The 17550-nt window shown below is 36.1% G+C and overlaps 1 long non-coding RNA gene across 1 annotated transcript; it reads right to left on the bottom strand.

The window, feature by feature from the left end:
• Nucleotides 1-317: 317 nt before the first annotated feature.
• On the bottom strand, nucleotides 318-17304 carry LOC121727198. The gene is made up of 3 exons (XR_006035624.1): nucleotides 17293-17304; nucleotides 15334-15335; nucleotides 318-449 (listed from the first exon to the last, which is right to left on the bottom strand). It is a non-coding gene; the product is annotated as an uncharacterized LOC121727198 (long non-coding RNA).
• Between the last annotated feature and the right edge of the window lie 246 nt (nucleotides 17305-17550).

Here is a 17550-nt window from a genome sequence, read left to right as displayed (position 1 = left end):
TATAGTGAATGAATAATTAATACACATAATTCAGTAAGTAATTCACATTTTTCAGTACATATTATTAATAATAATATGTACTGTAAAATGTGAACATGATCATACAAACATTTAAATAAGATTCATTTTTATTTACATAAATAAAAGAAAAATATCTATTTAAATCATTCATCATACTCCTGCAAAAACATAATCTAAATCATACAATATGGTGTAAAATATAATTTATAATTAAGTAATTATACAATTCTTTAGGCTAGTTTTAGTGTCATGCGAACTATCGGTACGGATCGCTCTGTATAGAACGATCTGTATGAAGCTTTAAGGAGTAAAGAGGACGGGTCCGTATAGATTCGTTCGCATTACTCTAAAACCCTCCTTAAAGCTTCATACAGATTGGTCTAAGCGGAGTGATCCCTACCAACTGTCCGCGTGACACTAAAACCAGTCTCATACATAAAAGTACTAGTAAATGTTCGTTTCAAAACAATTAACCAATACATTAGATGTACTTGCAGCTCTTTTGTACACAGAAGGAATCATTTTTGGGTTTGTATAGTTTGATTGAGGGGTGGCTGAGGTATATCACTTGATCCAGCATCTGTCAGTCGTCAGAATACCTCTTAACAAACCAGGGCAATTGGAGTCTTGCTCATCATGATTCTCTTTCAGCTGACCTCCAGCAAGCAGCACAAACTCTTTCCAATCTTGAGATCTAAAAAGTGATATGTAATATAGTAATAATATATTCATTGTATTGTTAAAACTTAAAACTTACAAATAATAGTTACAAGAAATAAAAATATTTCATTAAATTATTTGTGAAACCATGTTTATTAGGACGCAATAAGAAAAGCACTACCAACAGTATTAAAATATTGGAGACTAAAAATGAAAAATATTAATAGGATACAACTTAAAATAAACAAAAATTATTACCAAGTGCAACGGAACTAGTCTACTGTCTAATATAATGTTTCTCTCATGTCGATCTTGTCTTACAGGATATTATGTTCTTGTAGTAGGTAGAATAGACTGGCCACAAGAAAAACATACTCTTCTATGACCAAAAGCAGTTAAAGAGCCTTCACTGGTTCTGTTTGCTCTGTACAGAATCGGAAGTCAGCTGTAATAAAACAATGAATTAAATAGTGTTTGTAATAAATTCATAGAAATAACATCTTTAAAGTCTAAATGGTAATTGTGAAATCAAATACTAGATAATTTGTCAGGAAATAGGTACATAGAAGGTGCCTTTTTACCAAAGACTTAATATATACTGTCGTATAGACCACCTGACAACCCGAAAATGCGTGACCATTTTCGATCTGTCAATGTGTGCGTGTGCTAGTGATGTATATTTTACTATCGATAGTATAGTATTTTGCTATCGATAGTTTAGTCCGTTCGAGTTATTTTACCTGAGTTTCTATAAGAAATAAATAATATGCAACTTTGACAGATTTGTATTTCAAATTAGGTATCATAAATTTTAATTGGCAAAAAAAGGTGGCGATTGAAAAGTAGATACACATTTTCTTTTGGAATGATTTTTCAATCGTCGGATATGTTATGACATGAGGTTCTTATAGGGGTAAATAATATACACATAACACATTATAAAGTTACTTATTTATTACTCAGGTAAAATCTATCTGGTAAATCAGCCCTTACATTGAAAGTAAACGTTGAAAGTAAACAACACACTATACTAGTATATTATATTTTATTCTTATTATCATAATATTTTTTATTACAATTATTTTTAACCGACTTCCAAACAGGAGGAGTCTAGACGTTCGGCTCTGGATATACATATTTTTTATGTATGTTCAACGATTACTCCGCCGTTTATGAACCGATTTTCAAAATTTTTCTTTCGTTGTACATTGTATTGTTTCGAGTAGGTATCATGTTCACAAAAGTGGTGGTTTGGTGATGGAAACCATGAGAAATCGAGGTGACTCCTTGATATTCAAATGGGAACATATGGTCCCAGAAAACGTTCAAAATCTTTCGATTAATAACCTTCTTGGGATTCCAACCAACACGCCCAATTAATTTCAGCCATTTTCCTCTTATTAGAGGATCTTGAGGGAATCTGTAAAACAAATGATTATGATATATAAATATAAACCTTCCTCTAGTTTTAGAGTCACTCTATATTATAGTAGTTATATTATATTAGCTATTATATTATACTATTTGATAAAAAATGGTTCTTCAAAATTTGTGTAATATAAGAACAATAGTACCTTTAGTTACACAAAATATGAAAGTAAAAGGGAGGATTCACAATATTTTATTAGAAATAGAGAACTAAAGACAGAATATAGCAAAAATAAACACATCGTAGCAATTAGGACATGAAGATTAATTACCTGTGAAATGTATATTTTTCAGGATTATTCATATGATTTACACTGCAAATACTTACAGCGCAAGTCACAATTTTAAATATAATAATATTTATTCAAAATAACAAACAAATTGAACAATATATTGGAAATACCGAAAGGGCATAAAAGCGACTGACGACTTTTGACGACCTGTCAAATGAAAGTGGTTACAATTTTCATTAGACTGCCTCTCTCTTTTCATCTTGTTATAATTCCATAAAGGATTTTCTTCTCTCTCGCACTCTTTGTTGGTCTTTAGCATTATAGGTTTATGCTTTTTACTTAGAATTTAATATAGGTACCTACTTACTTTACATATTCAGAATGTAAATTAAGGTGTGCTTACCGGACTAGGAGTTATCCAAGATTGTAATTAATTAAACATTGGAGTAGACCTGTGGAGTAGACACTTGTTCTAAAGTATTTATTATTATTTTGTGAAAATAATTCTGAAAAATAAAAGACGTATTCGCAAATGTCACAATGACAGAAAATGCGTCGGCTAGGGATGCAATCGATAAATCGAAGTCTATGAAAAAAATCGATTTTATGTCTGATAGCAGCACTGAATCGATTAGGTGTAATGGATTAGCTTAATTTTACTGTTATTTAACACACATAATATAGAAAAGCTAATGCATGATATCAATAAATAATATTATCATTCGGAAATTGGTATTAAAGCTAGTAATATTTATAAAAATTGGAATATCGATTGAATTAACTGCTTTAGTCGAATGTATCGATATTGTTACAATATATTGTTTGATGTGTTTCTAATAATGCACTACATCACTAACCGAATGTGGAGGGAGTTATTTAGTAACTTTTATTCTTTAATTTAAATTCCGGGTTTAAAAATTGGATTCCGGGCGTGTAATTACGTAAAAAATTCGAACCATAATTACTATAAGAATTTCATATTGACGCATGAGAATTAATGGTACCGACCTTGGGCATTCTCCTTTGTGGCCTCAACATATTAATACAAATTATACTCTACCACAATATTGTAAAGCTAGTGAAGTCTCACAAGTTTAGCGACGTCGGCTTAAAAGTGATGAGATCTCAAGCGGTGCTAAGCCTTTGAGAACATACCCGATTTGCAGCGCTCAGTCCCGCCGCGCGCCGCCCCCGGGGGGTCACACCGAACTGTATAGCTAACTTTACATCACAGTAATTTAGTCTATTTCTTAGTGTAGTGATATTAATAAGTGACCACAGACAAATGTTATTATGTTCATTTATGTCAATACATTATACATATTATTACAATATAAGCATTATATTTTTTATTATTCTCAAATATTTCTACAGGACTCATTATGCTCATACGAAAGCAACACCTACTTTCTTTCTATCTTACGAAAGCCATCTTCAACAAACAATAAAGCAATCTGGCAACAAAGACGTATGTTATGCGAAGGATTAGTATTGTGTTTGGTATCTCGGGGTCGGGGGTCGGGGCGCAGCCTGGCCGGTCGCCAATGCACGAGTCCCAATGTAGGACACGTCAAATAACGCTCAATATTATACGCTTTCTTTTCAAATAACTTTAAGCATCATTATTACTTCGATACAGTTTTTGCGGATTCATGGAAATCAGGGTACTTAGATAACTTGGCTTCATTAGTAAAGTGCGAAGTTGGCAATCATTATTATTTTTTTCATTTATTCAAGGCATTACAAAATTTTACAATAGTTTTAAGTTTACTTTTTTGTCAGAATCAATGTTACACAACATAATATTTTTAACACAACATAATATTGAATTGAAATATTATTAATTACTAGCTGTTGCCCGCGACTTCGTCCGCGTGGACTTCAGTTTATAGCGCGCGATGTCAACAAAATTGGTGTCAAAAGCTTTTATAAAAAACCCTGGTACCCCTTAAATCAATACAGCTGTGCAGTGTGCACACAATAAGTACTTCATTGTTTTATATTAAACTTTATATTTTATGCCAAATTTTAAAGCTTATTTAGCCCCCAATTTTTTTTTTAATGAAATAAGGGGGCAAACGAGCAAACGGGCACCTGATGGAAAGCAACTTCCGTCGCCCATGGACACTCGCAGCTTCAGAAGAGCTGCAGGTGCGTTGCCGGCCTTTTAAGAGGGAATAGGGTAATAGGGGAGGGTAGGGATGGGAAGGAAAGGGAATAGGGGAGGGTAGGGAAGGGAATAGGGTAGGGGATTGGGCCTCCGGTAAACTCACTCACTCGGCGAAACACAGCGCAAGCGCTGTTTCACGCCGGTTTTCTGTGAGAACGTGGTATTTCTCCGGTCGAGCCGGCCCATTCGTGCCGAAGCATGGCTCTCCCACGTATACACAACAATAATTACACAACTTTACCCATAAACTATTTATCATAGATAGGTTTAGCCCCAATTTCACCAACGTCTGTTAGTGTTAACAGCTTGTTAAAATGTCCTGTCTTCTCTTTCATTCATATGAAAAACGAAACAGCTAACGTGATACTAATTCGAGCATTAACTTTAACAGTCGTTGGTGAAATTTGGTCTTAAGGTTACGTCACTGCCTGCACAGATAAAGTACTGAGTTATTTAATACCGTAGAATAGATATAACAATCGAAAAAAATCGAGACTTAAATGTAAGATGATTCCACCTCTTATAGAAAGACTTTTGAGCAAGCGTCAGCGCGATGTAGAAGACGCACGGCGCCATCTATTATGAATTTTTTGAACAAATTTACGACCCTTACAACCCTTTTTTCCAGTAAAAAAGTAGCCTATGTCCTTTCTCAGGCTTTAGACTATCTGTATACAAAATTTCATTACAATCGGTTCGGTAGTTTTGGCGTTTGGCGTGAAAGCGAGACTGACAGACAGACAGACAGACAGAGATACTTTCGCATTTATAATATTAGTATAGATTATGTGCACACTGCACAGCTGTTTTTGGGTATTTTGATTAATTAAGGGCCGCGCTACACCGGAATGGCAGCGGCAAGGCGAGCACTTTCAGCGCTGCCATTCCGGTGTAGCGCGGCCCTAAGAGGGGTACCACTTACCAGGGTTTTAAAAAGTCTTTAAATTTGACACAAATTTTGTTGACACCGCGCGCTATAAACTAATGTCCACGCGGACGAAGTCGCGGGCAACAGCTAGTTATGAATAAAAACAATAATATATAATAAAGTAAGTATGATTAGTTCTGTTACAATAATGAAGTAAAAAATAAAACGCCATCTGTTTTCATATATTAGAATTAAAATGTTGATTGCATTGATATATTTTCTGGATGGAATATAGGCCAACACGGTACACTCGAACTTCTTAGAAATGCAGTAGGAGTTCTATAAGATAAGATAGAATTATACCAAGTGATAATATTATTAAACATAATATTCTGACGTATTAAAAACTATAAACAAAAACATAATAACTAATAAGTATGATTAGTTCTATGTAACAATGAAGTAAAAAATAAAACGCCATCTGTTGAATCGTATTAGAACTAAAATGTTCATTGCATCGATATATTTCTGGATTTTTTTATAATATTATACATAAAATATATTTAAGATTTTTGAAATATTATTTTAATACACATCCAAGACCCAGGAACATTGAAAACTTTTTGTTCCGCCTGCGGGACTCGAACCCAGGACCCCCGGGATGAGCGCTGGCCACGCGCAATGCGAATTAATTTTCATCGATATTTTCATGGAAATAAGATATTTTCCCACATCAAAATGTAGCCTATGTCCTTTCTCAGACTCTAGAATAACTGTGTACAAAATTTCATTGCAATCGGTTCAGTAGTTTTGGCGTGAAAGCGAGACAGACAGACAGACAGAGATACTTTCGCATTTATAATATTAGTATATAATAAAGTAAGTATGATTAGTTCTGTTACAATAATAAAGTAAAAAATAAAACGCCATCTGTTTTCATATATTAGAATTAAAATGATGATTGCATTGATATATTTTCTGGATGGAATATAGGCCAACACGGTACACTCGAACTCCTTAGAAATGCAGTAGGAGTTCTATAAGATAAGATAGAATTAGACCAAGTGATAATATTATTAAACATAATATTCTAACGTATTAAAAACTATAAACAAAAACATAATAACTAATAAGTATGATTAGTTCTATGTTACAATGAAGTAAAAAATAAAACGCCATCTGTTGAATCGTATTAGAACTAAAATGTTCATTGCATCGATATATTTCTGGATTTTTTTATAATATTATACATAAAATATATTTAAGATTTTTGAAATATTATTTTAATACACATCCAAGACCCAGGAACATTGAAAACTTTTTGTTCCGCCTGCGGGACTCGAACCCAGGACCCCCGGGATGAGCGCTGGCCACGCGCAATGCGAATTAATTTTCATCGATATTTTCATGGAAATAAGATATTTTCCCACATCAAAATGTAGCCTATGTCCTTTCTCAGACTCTAGAATAACTGTGTACAAAATTTCATTGCAATCGGTTCAGTAGTTTTGGCGTGAAAGCGAGACAGACAGACAGACAGACAGACAGAGATACTTTCGCATTTATAATATTAGTATAGATTGTATTTCCAGACAAAGAGCGTCCGGGGCCTAATGGGTAGACCTACGGTTCGCACTCCTAGAGGGTGCAGGTTCGATCCCGGGTGGAGGCGTGTACCTATGAGACATTTTCTGATCTCAAGTACATAATACGGACGCTCGTACGGTGAAGGAAAACATCGTGAGGAAACCCGCACATAGTTGGTCCCAGACGTATTGACTAGTTCTTTCTTCTGGACTAGGCCGACTATGATGCGAGAATGCCGTATGCGCTTGGGCAACCATACGGATATTTAAAATTCTTGTCCCAGGCACTACAGTATTTGAGGGGTGGTTACTTCGCTCTGAAAAATACTGTATAAATCATCCACAACGGATGTAAAGGCCTAGTTTTTATTTCCACACATTGCACATACACATACGTGGATGTACTAGCGACCCGCCTCGGCGTCGCACGGGTATAAAATATATAGCCACTGAAAAAGTGATTAAAATCAATAGCCTATGATCCTTCACGTGGTCTACGCTTCTTATCTGTGCCAAATAACATAAAAGTTGCTATCCCGTCGCACAAACAATGGTCGCCGTCAGCCTCGAGTTGCAATAATTTACTATTTTTTATTCAACAAATGCACTTATCAATATAAAAAGTACCCAGTAGCCGATTCTCAGACCTACTGAATATGCATATAAAATTTGGTAAAAATCAGTAAAGCCGTTTCGGAGGAGTACGGTGACTAACATTGTGACACGAGCATTTTATATATAAGATGTATAGATGTACTTACAATGTACTCGTACATAATATGCACATGTAGTATGTATATATACAATATGTACACCTGTATAACAGTACTCCTAAAGTATTTCTCGAGACGTCGAGAGAGTAAGACGTCGCTGCAAGCGCTGATCTGCTGCTGATTTAAGAGCAGATCGTGTATTGACATAAGGCTTTTAATAATTGTAAGCGCTAATTGTGATGACCAAGACCGATCTTCTATTAATATATCGACATCGACATAAGGGTTGTTACCTTACATCTCATTTTGTATATATTTTTATGTTTCTTTGTTGTAATTGACAAAACCATATTATTGGCTAAATGATTTAGGATCCGTTTCTATAGATAGGCTACATACAATTTAAAAGCTTCCTTTAACCTTTCAGTTTTCACTCTATCAATCAATTATTATTTCAACTTTACAATTTTTGCGTTCAAAATATTATGTTTTAATATTTATATTTTCTTTACGAAAACCGTGGTACCACTTGTGATGGTCGGGAGTGTATAATATTACTAGATGTCCCGCGCGGCTTCGCCCGCGTAAATTACGAATTTTACGGAAAGCGTACATTTTCCCATAAAAAATAGCTTAGGTATGTCCCTACTCCCTTCACTTGGTCTACTCTATATCTGTGCTTAATATTGCCATAAAAATTGCTCCAGTAGTTGGTAATTTCTAATATTCCCCCGTTTTTTCCCACATTTTCCTGAGTTTCTTCGGTCGTATTAGTCTTAGCGTGATGATATATAGCCTATAGTCTTAACTCTTACTCGATAAATGAGCTATCTAACACTGAAATAAGTTTTTATATCGGACCTGTAGTTCCTGAGATTAACGCGTTCAAGCAAACATACTCTTCAGGTTTATAATGGTAGGTAGGTATAGATTTTTTTAAATTATCGCTTTACAAATTCGAGACTCGATCTAAAAGACTATGAAATATACCTATAACAGGGTCTTTATAGGCTCATAAGTCATAACCATAGGACGATGCATCATATACTATGGTAGTGATGATGATGATGAATGTAATTTGCATAGTAGCATATGCTTTCCGTTCTTAAAACAACGCCAAAATTCCCAAACTTGTATCTATAAAGAATCAGGAGTTCTCTCAGCACCTTCCGAACCACGGTATACCAGGTATACCTCGGTACGAAATCTTACTTGTTCGTAGCATATGCTTGGAATACTTCTCACGAAACCGAAGTCACCACATGTTTCCCTATAAATTGTGAGGAGTTCCCTCGATTACTTATGGATCCATCATCAGATCACCACTTTTGTGAATATAATAACAAATTGGGATGATACCCTATATACCAAAAGAAAAAAATTGAAAATCGGTTAACAAACGGCGGAGTAATCGTTGAACATAAGAAAACGAACATAACACCTCCCCCATTTTGAAAGTCGGTTAAAATTGCAGCCTCTGTGTTATTCTGATGTATAAGCTATATTATTGTAAAGTTTCATTAAAATCCGTTCAGTAGTTTTTGCGTGAAAGAGTAACAAACATCCATACATCCATACATCCACACATCCACACATCCATACATCCAGACAAACTTTCGCCATTATAATATTAGTAGGATTATGTACTGGCCATTTATCGCAGTGCCTTTGTTTGAGCCAGAGTTTATTTGAGCTGCCAGAGATAATTTCATTATAAATAGATGTGAGGATATGGAAAACAATTTTGTGCAGCCTTTTATTTTTTTACAACGTCAATTTTACATCACAAAACCTTCGTGTCAATTTTTTTTAATATTATTTTACGACTTCTATTTATGTTATAATTATTTATCATGTTTGGTTACCTATGTATAACAATGTGTAATGTCACATTGATTGTAGAATTCTTTCATGCTGTAAATTATGTAAGTACTGATACTTTATATGATTGAGAGGCCTATGTCCAGCAGTGGACGACTATAGGCTGGTATGATGACTGATACTTTGCAGTTTATAAACATTTAACATATTCCACTATAATTGCAACATTACAGTTTCGTTCCTTGTGCGATCCAATCAATCGTCTGTCAAAAGCATAATTATTATTAGCCAGAAGTTAAAATTAATTTCAATATAACTAAATTGATGTGGCCTCCGTTTTTCGAAGACAAAAATAACAAAGATACTTAATATCAATTAATATTTCCTTGTTTTCCTCCTCATTACGTTTTTCATTTTGTAAAAGAAATAAATCACTCATTATTACTGTATTTTCTTTATTACATTGGACCAAACATAAAATATAATATTAAATTTTCTCAGCTTGCTTTATATATGCTATTTAACTTTTAACCGATTTTGATCGCACATGGATGGATAGGCTAATTTTCTCTGGCAAATGTACCATCGATGAAGTTGATTCCTATGCAATTGACAGACCAACGTTATTTGGTCGAATATGTCAATTCAATGTTCTGTCAGCTGGGTTTGATGTATGTAACGCAACCAAACTACTTAGGTCCCCGATTTGCATAGGAATCAACTTCTCTGGTAGTACAATGTTAAGTTTATATGTGCGTAATGTCACGGGAGACATCCAGTACTAAATAATAAAGTATAATTAAAATAACGACGCACAGAACTTCTTACGAATTCTAATATTCTATATAAAATTTTGTACCGCTATTCGCCGTTTGAGCTTTATGTTATAGTGATGAAAATTGGAAGTAAACTGACGCATCTTTCCAACACTGGATGCGCTGGTTTACTGCGTCACAGCGAACAGTGCTGTGAAACAGAGGCGGTCAAGTGAAACACGAGTCGTTAGCAGATGTCTTTGTACAAAGTAAGCTGGGTGACATTTTGCTACAGTGCGCTGTGCGACCTACACGTTTAGATTAACTCAATGACGTTAGGGTCAATTCAGACCGTAACGCGAGGCGTAGATGCATTTCTAAATTTGTACTGAATTGATGGATTTCAATTGCGTAAGACGTCTTGCAATTTTATCAAATCCATACTTTAGAAATGCATCAACGCGTCGCGCTGCGGTCTGAATTGACCCTTACACTGCGAGTATCAAGAATATTTGTAACAGAAGCTTTGGGTTCTAAGGCTGCGTTCCCAACAGAGATGTTTTGCGAGGAATGTGTTCTAAGATCCAATAGAATCGCTGCGCTGAGCGAGGTCACGTCAATGAAGCGATTCTATTGGTTCTCATAAACACATTCCTCGCAACACATCTCTGGTGGAAACCTCCATTAACAATCCTGCTAAAATCACGGCCGATGCCAATGGCTCGCCAAATGTTCAATTCCTAGAAAACAAACGTAACGAAATGCTTCCATCTTCGATTTTCATTATTTTTACATTTTAATATTTTATAGATATAATAGAAACATTCAATATTGAAATGTTCAAAACATGAGAACATGAAAATATGTAATTTCAATTCAATTTGAAACTTTACAATTTTCGGTCATTCGGGAATAAAATTTGGACAGGACAGGCACAGCTAAAATGTGGGGATCTGTTGTAATTTTTTTTTTATGAAATAAGGGGGCAAACGAGCAAACGGGTCACCTGATGGAAAGCAACTTCCGTCGTCCATGGACACTCGCAGCGTCAGAAGAGCTGCAGGTGCGTTGCTGGCCTTTTAAGAGGGAATATGGTAATAGGGGAGGGTAGGGAAGGGAATAGGGTAGGGGATTGGGCCTCCGGTAAACTTACTCACTCGGCGAAACACAGCGCTAGCGCTGTTTCACGCCGGTTTTCTGTGAGAACGTGGTATTTCTCCGGTCGAGCCGACCCATTCGTGCCGAAGCATGGCTCTCCCACGTAATTACTGCGTGTATTTTTGGAATTGAAGCATATTTTGGAATTGAAGATTAATTTTTGTATCAGTGTTTAGATTTGATATTATTTCTTCAAATGCGAGTGAAATATTGAATGATAAACTTAAAACTAGATATAAAAATTAACCCATCAATCCCCAAGCGGCAGCCGGCTGCCGCATAGCAATTGAAAATCTATTGTGTCTGCGATACCCACGATGGTGTTTCGTAGCAACGAACCATTTGTTTTTCTGTCCATTCTATGTACTGTACTTCATTTTGGAATATCATCATCAGGACCAAAACAAAGAGGGGTTATATCACTTGTCTAACGATTTACATCTCAGTGGCGAAGTTGGTCTGAGATAAGCCGGCAAACTCCACCTGTACATTATCTGTGTACAATATATCAGGAGTCCATGTGAACTGTAAACTTATGCCGCACGTGACTGTTATTGTAATATTTGTTCGCGGTTCGGCTTGGTTCGCTTTTATAATATAGGTCGATTTTTCTCGACGACTAGTGCCCTATACTCCAGGGCACCCTGGATTAGCAGGGGTATCTCGCCAAACTTGGAATAGTCATGAATTCTTTATTCTGTACCTTGCGAAATCAAACGCTATGGCGAAGTTCGGTGTAGTTTCAGTCTCAAGCTAAAGAAAATAATATTTTGTTTCTGAACACCTAAAGGGTGACTGCAGGTAGAGAATGCCATTTGGCATTAAGTCCGTCTATGTACCAACATTGTGCAAAACGCTGAGGCATACAATTTTTAGATCGGTGTAAGATAAAGGTACATTTTTAGGTTTCAGATATTTTTAGTAGGACAAGGATGGCTTGCAGGTCGGGTACAGATAGGACACCCTATTGCTAGAATCATTAGGATAAGTATGTCATTATTTCGTTCGGTTGGGCATAAGAGTAAACTCCTAAAAAGCTATAGAAGGAACTCGGAACAGTCTATTTACTATCTACCTACTTGTCGTTGTTCGGCATGGTTCGGTAAAGCTCGGCTACGCTCGGTGCGGCTGGGTTAGTTATCTCAATCTGGTGGTAACTTAAACATTGCATTGTAGGTGAATATTATTCTTGAGCTAACACTACGATTAACACTAAGTTCTGTCTGGGACATTACTACTGCATTAGTACTACAGTTTACGTGGTGATTCGAAAAACACTATAAAATGTATAAAAATACTTTTATCGTTTATTTAGAGCATACTGTGATTGACAATGACGTTACCATAGATTAATAAGAAGACGTGAGTGGAAGAATCGAACAAGTAACATTTCGTAACATACACAATAACTCATTTTTTACCCTTATTATATTCATAAAACTTGTAACTTATTTACTTCATAACCTAGCTAATATATCGGGCTACATATATAATCCACAGTTTTTTTATTTTAAATATTTTTTCCGGCCCTAATAACTCCATTTCAGCAAAAAAACGGGAAGTTTTTTCATGTTACTTACCCTATTCTTCCACTCATTATTGAGACAAGTCATTAATCTAAGGACGTTACATATTATTATAAAAGGCGATATTATCGTATCACGTTTTTAGTTAGAACTAAAAATTCAGTGAATTACTTAAAATTTAAAAGGAATACAGACGGAATATTCCGGTGAATTTATATTCATCTGTCTGTGTAAAGTTCAAAACAAATAACAACGCGGTGCGAGCGTTTTGTACATCGCTTCTTGACTAGGAAAGTTGAAGACCACTGGTGCCTCCTCTCCCTATTTGGACTATAGCACTACTATATACATTTCACAAGCTAGAAGAATTTCAGAACATAAGCGACTAAGAACCAACGTGAGAATTAAGTTTTCTCTTTAAAAACTTGAGCACGAGCTGCTAATGAATGTTTCTGTTGTTTTAACTCTCTAAACGCAGTGCATCTGTTTACTCCCCCCCCTCACTGCACCGCGTATCTCACCCCCTCGCTGTTTGAACTACCCTCGGAGCCTCCGCCGGAGCTTTCACGAGCTTTTGATTTGGAAGCTTTTTCGCTAAAGCCCCTCAAATATTTACATTAAATTCATGGCGTAATGGTGGTTTTAAGGCTGCACTAAAATGCAGCTTCGTCAAACGGAATATGAAGTCAGATAAAATTATCTTGAATATAAAATTGCAATACGTTTCGCTAAAAGTCAAGAACGGCTGAACCTATTGCGTAAAAATCACAGTATAAAATTTTCATTTCCCTTCATTTTACAGGTGCGACAGAACAACTACGTCGGGACGTTTAATGTCGTAACTTCTTGTGTCGTAACTTTACAAGCAATAGATAATAATATTGGAACCTAGACTTTGATACAGTAAGTCTAAAACAAATTATAAACCTATAACTTTCTTGTCTTAGAAATTTTAATTTCATACTTTAACTTTGTGCCGCGGATAAGAAAAATGTAAAAGAAATGTTACGCGGGCGAGTTTTTATATTAAAATGCCTTTATTTAATCAGCCGGCCGTCTGAAGCGATCGCAAAGTCATTTTTCACTGAATGCCTAAGTAATGGGTGAAACTTTTGTTTTTTTCGTCTCGGAGTCGGAGTGGGGACGGTCACAAAATTAATTATGACTGATGAGGTTGGTGGGTATACTTTATTAAATCCACCAGAAGATGGATAGTGTTTATAAATTGCCTTTCGCCTTTGACGCGGCCGAAGGTCACCACTCACCCGTCACGCGCTTGATATATTGCCCTCATGCACGTGTTCGATTGACAAGTTATTATTGACGATATGGCCCGTTTACTAGTTTGCACTTTGCCCCCTTTACTTATTTCACAAAAAAAAATATATAAAAAATACGATTTTTGAAGTGAAAACTTCTTTAGTGGCGTTGAGCACTTTTGTGAGATGGGTAAAAACTCTGAAACTCGCGTCAGATTCTCGTGCTGATCGAAAAACCGTAAGACCGTTGGAGAGTAGTGTTGTAACATCGAAATCGATTAATCGAACAATCGATTGTTTTTTTTCGATTGTCGATATTTTTAATCGATTTTCATAAAAAATGGGTTAAAAATTTAATCGGTTGTAAGGGTTTCGATTAATTAAAAAAAACTATTTTTTGAAAATCGATTTTCATAAAAAATGGGTTAAAAAAAAATAATGCACAACGTTAATAATCAAGTTTTCACTTCTGCCGGCACTCCCGGAGTGCAACCCGTCTTTTTTTTTTATTAAGATATTTTTTTCACGTCAATAGGAAACTACAACTTACTTTTTACAGGGAACAAATTTTTATTGTATTAATTAATGATTATAAAGAGTATTCGACCTAAGCTTTTGTGGGATTCAAAATCCTGTAAAAAAGGAAATAATAACAAAAGCTTACAAGTCTACCGTTAAAAATAAAAAAAATTAAAATGAACAACCCGGTTTTCGAAGTAGAGTAATTAAAATCGGTAAGCCGAAATAGAAATCGGGTTTTCAGGAAATTTTATCAATGACGAAATCCTTTTGCTACATCGTACATTAAGAAAACCATTTTCTAACATTTCTATAGCAAATAACATGTTACATTCCGAGTAATTTGGATTCCTAAAGGAACAGACAACATCGCCTCGGCAAATGGACGGGCTATTGTAGACAGCTCGCGCCAGGGACATAGAGACTAGACTCGGCATTTATTTGAATGATATTATTTTTTTATTTTATTTATATTATTATGGTGTGAGTTTTTCTCACAAAATCATCATAATATTATTAGTAGACAAAAGAAAATAAACATAACCTACTAAATATATTAAAATTATAATTTTGTATCTGATTCTCTCGTAAAATAATTATTGTAATGTTTTGTCACTTCTAATGTTTTGTCACACTTCATCTTGAAAAGGTCTCTACTTTTCAAGATATCGTGCATTAAAACATTAAATATTCCATATTATCATGGCAGTCCGACAACGGACTTGAAAATTTGTCGTATTTTGCTGCTTTCAATTTAAGTACATAATTGAAAGTAGCAAAATACGATGAAATACTTTAAATTGAAAGGTAGCGAACAAAATATTTCGTCAATTTTTCATGATGAATAACTAGGAACTTGTAATTTGAGCGTTATCCATCCTCTATGTCCCCAGCCCACTGCAGTCACAGCGAGTGCGCGTGCCGCCGTTCCGCGAGATTTGCCCTCAATGTGAGATGTATTGCCGTTGGCCTGGACCACTAACTAGCTGTACTGTATACATCTTGCCATACAGTAGAACTATCGTCTTCTAATTACAACGTGATCCATTGATAATATTTACAATGATTGGTCACTGCAAACTTAATGAAAAGTTATTCCAGGAAAGCAATATCAGATAAATTGATTTATTTGGTAGAATGGTGAATTTGGTAGATTTAAGACAAAGTTAGTGATGATCTTTCACCTAGATTTGATATAGCCCGTCCAAGTAACATGGCGTACCCGTCTGCCTATGTACTACTATGATCTTATCTAGCGTGTAAACGAAGCTAGAATTCCCAGTAATTACATGATCGCTCGGCGTCGGCAGTAATCCCGCTAACAGACAACACTCAGTCTCGGCGCATCCCGAATTCCCAACTCCCTAACATGCAAAGTGCAATTTGTGTGAAATTTTAATACAACCGCTCCGAGATTACGCGGCAATTCCCCGCAATGCCGCTCAGCCGCTCCGCTAATGGCCCGACACGAAACCGTGGCGGAGTAGGGCTCGAGGCCTCCCCTTAAGAGCGCTGTAATGATCGTTTTACATTTTATTGTACATTTGATGCTTCTTGCAACTTTGTTGCACAGCAATTCGCTCATTGTGTGCGAATTATTTTGTAGTTTGTACCAATGAACCCAGAATGAAAACATGTACATAAGAAAGTACAGGCAGAAGGACTAGCCGAGAGCTTAAATACTGCTTTCGTGATATTCTCATCGATAGAGTAAAATATATATAAGAAAGTCAAAGTCAAATTCGTTTATTCAAAATAGGTTTTATAACACTTTTTGACCTTAAAATATAATATTTTACAGTTAGTTACAGTTTCATATTTCACATTAATTATATAATATTTTTATTATTATAAAAACAAGTAAATTATTATTATCTTAGCTTATTATAAGCTAATATAGTCTCGTATTATAATAAAATGTTTCTCTGAAGTTTAATATAAAACATAAATCGCCAGGATAAAACCCGAGATAAAGGTTTTCTAGGAGGCAAACTATTAAGCATGTCAGAAATAAGAAAACATTTTACAAAACCAACGTCAGCATTACAAGGTCGGGCGAGAAGACGAATAGCGAATGTGGGATTACTTTCAGCCGTCGTTTGCTTAAATTCGCAAACAAAGTATACTTTTTTACAAAACTTTTTTAAAATTCAATAAGTGCCGTCGTTTAATATTCATCGCGCGCCCGGTGCCGCTCTATAACCCACGTGTTTACGGCCGCCCCGCGATGTACATCGCTGCATACATTAGTTTGGAGATTTTATGAGCGCGTGTCGGCCATTCCATTGTCGCGGCTCGCAATCATTGCAGCTCGGTATGCACTCTCTACACTGGCGCGAATGCCCGTGAAGTCTATCAAGTGTGATGGTTTTGTGTATCGCGCATGATCACTAAGTACCATGCCACACGATGCAGTGCGGCGGCGGTACGGCGCCTGACCGGTACCGCTCCGGTGCCCTACATAATATAAAAATTGAATGGCACACGGCGCAGTCCGGTGCGCTCCGGCGCTGCACCGCACGCGCACCGGAATCGAGATGAGGCGAGGACGTGGGGAGCTCTAGTCCGTCGCTACTACAGTACTGCAAAACGTTGCGGTGCCGCACTCACCGTGTGGCCGGTAGTCCGGTGAGACGGACACCGGTTTCGGCATCGCCGTTGGAGCGCCGCGCGTTTGAAGATGTATGGGGGTAGTAGTAGCGTTTTAAAGTCACGCGCTTGAGCAGCGCCGTTCGTCCATTTGTTTTTTGTTACAGCTTCAAACGCGCGCGCTCAATCGGTGCTGCGAAATGGTTAACGATAAAACCAGCCTAAAGAGTTTCGCATTCATTTG

The sequence above is a fragment of the Aricia agestis genome, chromosome 5 (genome assembly GCF_905147365.1).
Source record: "Aricia agestis chromosome 5, ilAriAges1.1, whole genome shotgun sequence".
Classification (NCBI taxonomy): domain Eukaryota; kingdom Metazoa; phylum Arthropoda; class Insecta; order Lepidoptera; family Lycaenidae; genus Aricia; species Aricia agestis.
This window is presented reverse-complemented; position numbering and strand designations above follow the sequence as displayed.